Genomic DNA, 5,862 nt, shown 5'->3' with positions numbered 1-5,862 from the left:
AGTGTAAGATCTTCGTAAAAATGAGTGTACTGGAGTCCAGCTTTTGTAAAAGAAACACGCACATAAAGCACAAATGTTTATTGCATCCTGTGTAATATACTGTGGCTGGAGTGCTTTTCTTCAGTTTTCAGTTTTCTTTTCCCAAAGTCATAGTGCATTAAGAAGTTGCACATGCCCTAAGTGGACACTGTGGCTGATTCTGTACCAGACATGCTTTGCAAATTAGCTGTCCCTTACTCAAGATGTAGTAGAAACCATTAGTCACAACCTTCTAGAGGTTCTTCTGAATAATAGTCATATGAAAATATTATTGTGAGATTTTGCTGGCCAATGTCTCAGGGTATTCAAAACAAATTCTTATTTTGTAAAAATTGAACTTGCACTCACATGCCAGGAATTAAAAAAAAAGTTTGTTTTGAAGGAATTTCTGAACTCATCCATCTTAGGGTTTAAAAGCAAATCTTTAGCACATTTCTTTTCATACAGGTAACAAGTTCTCTCTCTCTGCGTATGTGCAAAAGAAATTATCTATACTGAAAATTTTAGCAGAAATAATTTTAGGTGCTGTTGTTAAGGTTTTATTAAGGATTGCACTGATAGTATTCACACCTGGATCTAATTTCTTTCTTTTATTTTTTTTTTTCCATTTGCAACTTAGAAGTGAAGTAACAAAAATAGCTGTTATTGAGAAAGGAGATAGCATTCTGAATCCAGGGAAAGTAAGGTCTGCTGAACAAAAAATTCTGCTATCTTTCCTTTGGTATCATTTGCAATAGAAGAAGATTTTGGAACAATTTTTCCACATCATGGTTTAACAAGCCTTCCTTTCCTAATTTCAGAAAAAATATATTATTGTATTCAGAAGAATATATTGTATGTATTAAAGCAACTTTAATGAATTATATATTTTATAATATTTGAATATTACTTTAATCACAGTTCATTCTTCAATACATACAATTCTACAATACATGCAATACAATACATAACACGTTTTATAATGTTTAAGACCATTTTTTCCTTTGAGGGAAACATAAAATGCAATGATCTAGGTGCTTTTGGAAAATCAGTAGTCAGTGGATATTACATATATTCTGTAAACTGAAATTTAGGCAACAAAGCATAATTATTATCATTTTTACACCTAGAATTTATTCTGAGGTTTCTAGCAAATTGTAACAATCTCTTCAATTTCTGTAATACAAGAGAAATATTATGCAAACCTTTGGACAGTTTTTATACTGAATCCTAGAGGTGGCTGCATTTCCACAGTCACTGAAAGAGCTTTTTATATACAATACAGTATGAACTATTTTTACATATTCTCAGGTTAAATGTATTAAATTCTTACTGAAGGTAAAAGAATTTATGCTTGCTTCTTTCAGTGACAGGATTTAATGTATGAACTAAAGAAGCACCTCATAAGCCCACGAGGTGGAAACAACTATCATAAGCACAGGCAATCCCATTCTAGCTATGTAACCTGTGCTCTTCCCCCCTGTAACTTGCAGTACATATGCAACAGAAAGGAACCTCAAGGACAGAGGTGACTGCATTTCATTTCTGCATCCACAGCTGTGTTAGGCGTGTGCAGAACTGTTTTTGGAAACCAAGCCTTACACTGCATGCTGCAGCTAAACAAAGCAGACACTGAAATTTACTCTCATGTAGACTTAAAATGCTGTACACGTAGAATCTTTTCTGCAGTTGCCAACCCTCTTAGGATAAAACTCATCTCCCTGCAATATAATGAAGAATTCAGAAACTTCAGGTTTCTCATAACAATAAGACTGCTCCTTAATGTTGTTATACTACACTTGCTATGCCTTCTTTCTGCATCAGTGGAGAGACCCTTAAATCTAATCTAAGGAGGTACCCAATCAGTTACTTTGAATTCTGTATTGCACATATGTATATACTACTGTAGATTTCCAGCACTTCAAAGTATTTGTGCAATCTATTGCTAAAACACTTGGCAAGTTGTCAGACAATAAGCTGAATACCAATGATGTTGATTCTTTCTTGGGTTCAGAAGGGTTTAATACTTCTCTTCATAATTTCAGAATACCATAAACATACACTAATTGACATTTACATTCTGTAAGATACAAAAGAACATTTTATTAATCTGCTGGAATATTAAAACCAAATTAATAAGTAATGATGAAATCATGCTTATTTGATGAGTTATGTTATTTTACAGTCTGGATTGGAGGAAATAAACATATAGGCTTTGTGCACAAAATGTCAGGAGCTGTAATTGAAATCTAATTTTGTATGTCCTTATTCGCTGCAATAAAATCTTTAAATTACATGACTGAAAAAACCTGAATTTGATTTTGATGGTAGCCGTAGTTCATATATGTCCAGGTAAGTTTGGCAGTGATAAAGCTCTTGAGATGTAGCTCTGTGCAGGAGTGCCGTACTATTCAGAGGTACCCCAGCTATTTCCAAATAGAATGTTTCTGGAACTATAAACTATAAACTTGGGGGATCATACCTTAGCTAGTTAGATATGCTGAGAAGATATAGATGTTAGCTGCTGGAGAAGCACTGCAGTAATACAGGACACTGCACCCAAGTCCAAAGGAGTACTACAGTAGGGACTTGGTACCATGTTCAGTCACAGATATAACTCAAGATATGGTTACTGTGTGTCAGCTTCCCTATTCTTCCAGACTTTGCTGATTCCTGAAACACCGTTCCAGCTTTCTTATTCCTGTTTCTTTTCCATGAATGTGTGTGTATTGAAGGCAGACTTCACAACCTTCTTCACATTTCTGTGGCAAGGGTCATCTCAGGAGCAGGGAGAGAATTGAATTAGGAACAACATAGTATTAGGCAAAGTATTACTGAACACGACTTATATAGCAAAGCTTGTAGTTGTTTATTTGCAGAGCTACAATAAATTATTTGACCATCTCCATTGCAAATCAATTCACTAATGATTAGTATTTGAATATTTCTAAAATAGCATCACAAATTAAAGTGATTATCATGCATGCTGGTTTTTTGCACTACAGAACTAACACTTGATATATTTCCCAATATTTTTCTCATTTCATACAGGAGAAAAACAAAAGAATACAGGATGCTTTCTGCTGAAAGCATCTCAGTAATTTCACAAAAGTTTGCCCCACTTTCACCCCAAGCCAGTTCAGCCACTGTGCCCTAGTTCTACATCTTTTTATGACACCAGCTAGTGCTGAACTCCAGCCATCCTCCTGGTGCTCTGTCCCCTGCCCAAAGCTCTTAATTCCTCTCTTGGGAGTAAGGGATGGACAAAATCTGCCAGCAAGGTGAAGGTAGTTTCACTTCCTCTTGTAACCTCAGAGTAGTTCAGAGAAAATCTACTGCAGAGCCCAGAAGCAAATATTTGTTTGTATATGATATAGATGGCTGACTCCAGTGGAACAAGAACTCAAGATGTGCGTAGAAGTCATAGTTCAGGTACCAAACTGATACATGGCATGACTCAAATATTTACTTGAAAAAAAATGTTCTTGTTTGCGAAAGTTTTATGAAGTCTTTCTAAGCAAATGTAGATTTTTTATTTTTTAAATTGTACTGGTAGTACTTAATTTCTTTTATAGTAAGAAAGTATGTTTTTGTTAATGCCTAAACTGAATCTTTTAATCTTGAAATTGAGCTGATTATGTTTGTTTTTAATTGATATAATGAAAAAATTCTGGTTTTAATTTTGTCATATGAAAAATCTAACTATTTGGAATCAGTAAATATTGACTTGTGTTTTGTCATATGCTGTACAGTTTCTTAAAGTGTTAATTGAAAAAGAAGAAGAACAACAGAAAAAGGCAAAATTAGAAGGAGGTAAATAAACCAAGCCATATATATTTGACAATTCATAGTAAGTCCCCTGTAGGCCTTTCCATTTGGAACTTTGTTTTTTGGTTGGGTTTTTTTCCCCCAAAACGAAATTATTTTAGTTTCTTGAATTTTTATTCATTGGTCATGTTCTTCTATTATCTTACTATCACCGTTAGTGTTTGTAATTACATAATTTAACCCACAGGCCCCAGCTAAAACTATATCCCATGCCTTACCTATTATAATCCTCTTAATATGTCTTCCAATGCATTTTGACTATTGTGATTGTATTGTTTTTCAGTTTGACAATGTTTTTATCATCCCAGATCTCCCATAATCTTCTTTCCATCTGTGTTTGCTACTCTTTTTTCACTTTTACATAGAATCACAGAATGACTTGTGTTGGGAGGTACCTCAAAGACCATCTCATTCCAACCTCAACCACCATAGGCAGGAATATTGGTCAGGGCTCCATCTAACCTGGCCTTGAACACTGTCAAGGATAGGCCACTCAAGGGCTGGCAACATGTTCCAGTATCTCATCAGCCTCACAGTAAAGAATTCCTTCTTAACGTTTAACCTAAATCTTTCCTCTCAAAGTTTGAAACCACTCCCCCTTATCCTATCACTATCTGCCCTTGTAAAAAGCTCACCTCCCTTTTTTTTTTTAAGCTCCCTTTAGGCACTGGAAGGTTCTGTAACACCTCCCCAAATCCTTATCTTTTGCAGGCAGAACAACCCTGACTCTCTCAGCCTGTCTTTGTAGGAGGGATGCTCTCATCCTCTTCATGACCCTCCTTTTGACCCATTCTAGTGGATCCACATCTTTCATGTGAAAAAATTGGTTCAAGTAAAACTTACGGTACAAATGAAGTCCAGAACTAACTACTAAAAGATTTTTAATAAGTCCTAAATATGAAATAAAGTGGCGTAAATTAGGCAATCTTTTTTTTTTTTCTTTATCTGATAGGGCAACAGTGTTTCAGGTTAAAGTCATAAGTGTCATACATGTTTAATACTGTAAGGCTTTAGAGCTACTTCCACTTAAAATTCTTATAGAGATCACTGTATAAATAGAAGGTAATAAATGAGATCCCCAAAGGCTATATTCACATGCTGAGAAATGTGAAAAAGCATAGTTGTTATTTACCTTTTTTGTTGTAAGACCTAATTTGTGATTACTGTTTGCCTGGAGACTAAAAGCATTAGGCTTTTTTTGCACAGGAACAGTTAATCTGGGAAGTGCTCCAATATCATATTGCTAAAGTAGATATGATATATATAAATACTTCTACACGTGAAATAAAATAGAATATTTCCAGTTAGAAGGGACCTACAATGATAATGTAGTCCAATTACCTTATCAATTCAGGGCTGACAAAAAGTCAAAATATATTTTTAAGAGATTGTCAAAATGCCTTTTAAAAACTGACTGGCTTGAGGCTTCAACCACCTCTCCAGGAAGCCTGCTTGACCACCCTCTTAGAGTTATTTTTCCTAATGTTGTCTGAGCCTCCTCTGAATGCAGCTTTGAACAATTCCCAGGAATGGTAAACTCCAGGAAAAAGAATGAAAGTCAGCTTTGCCTTAGTTCTAGATCTAAGAATCCTCAATTTTACTACATACTATTTTATTATATCCTGTTATTTTCTAAAAGTATTTCTTGATAATGTTTTTTCTGTTTGGGTTATATTCCTTCTCCAGATATAAGGCCTGAGCAAATAACTACAGATATTAAATGGATGAAGTTCAGGAAAAATAGTTTTCATCTACTTGAAAGTTGGTAATGAATGTGAAATCTTAAATGAGGAGGATTTAGAAAATGTGCTTAAAAACACATATAAAATCCTGCCTTAGAGAAAAAAAACCTATTTTGCTCAAAAGAGTTCGCTGAGATGGGAGAAGTAGAATCTGAGGATATTAGTTAGTTCTTAATTGTGTCTGCTATGCAGTACCTTAGAAAAGCTGATGCAGTGGTATAACAGTAATGACATTTTATATATCATGACAGTGTGAATAACCAGTAGTCTGGTC

The 5,862-nt window shown here is 34.7% G+C and overlaps 1 long non-coding RNA gene across 1 annotated transcript; it reads left to right on the top strand.

Annotated features, from left to right (window-relative positions):
- Window positions 1–3,214: 3,214 nt before the first annotated feature.
- LOC135302124 (uncharacterized) lies at window positions 3,215–3,845 on the top strand. Its single transcript, XR_010363822.1, has 3 exons — window positions 3,215–3,305; window positions 3,396–3,450; window positions 3,771–3,845. It is a non-coding gene; the product is annotated as an uncharacterized LOC135302124 (long non-coding RNA).
- Window positions 3,846–5,862: the final 2,017 nt, after the last annotated feature.

This window comes from Passer domesticus, chromosome 6, assembly GCF_036417665.1.
Source record: "Passer domesticus isolate bPasDom1 chromosome 6, bPasDom1.hap1, whole genome shotgun sequence".
Lineage (NCBI taxonomy): Eukaryota > Metazoa > Chordata > Aves > Passeriformes > Passeridae > Passer > Passer domesticus.
The sequence above is the reverse complement of the archived record's forward strand: the minus strand, read 5'-3'. Positions and strand labels throughout refer to the sequence as shown.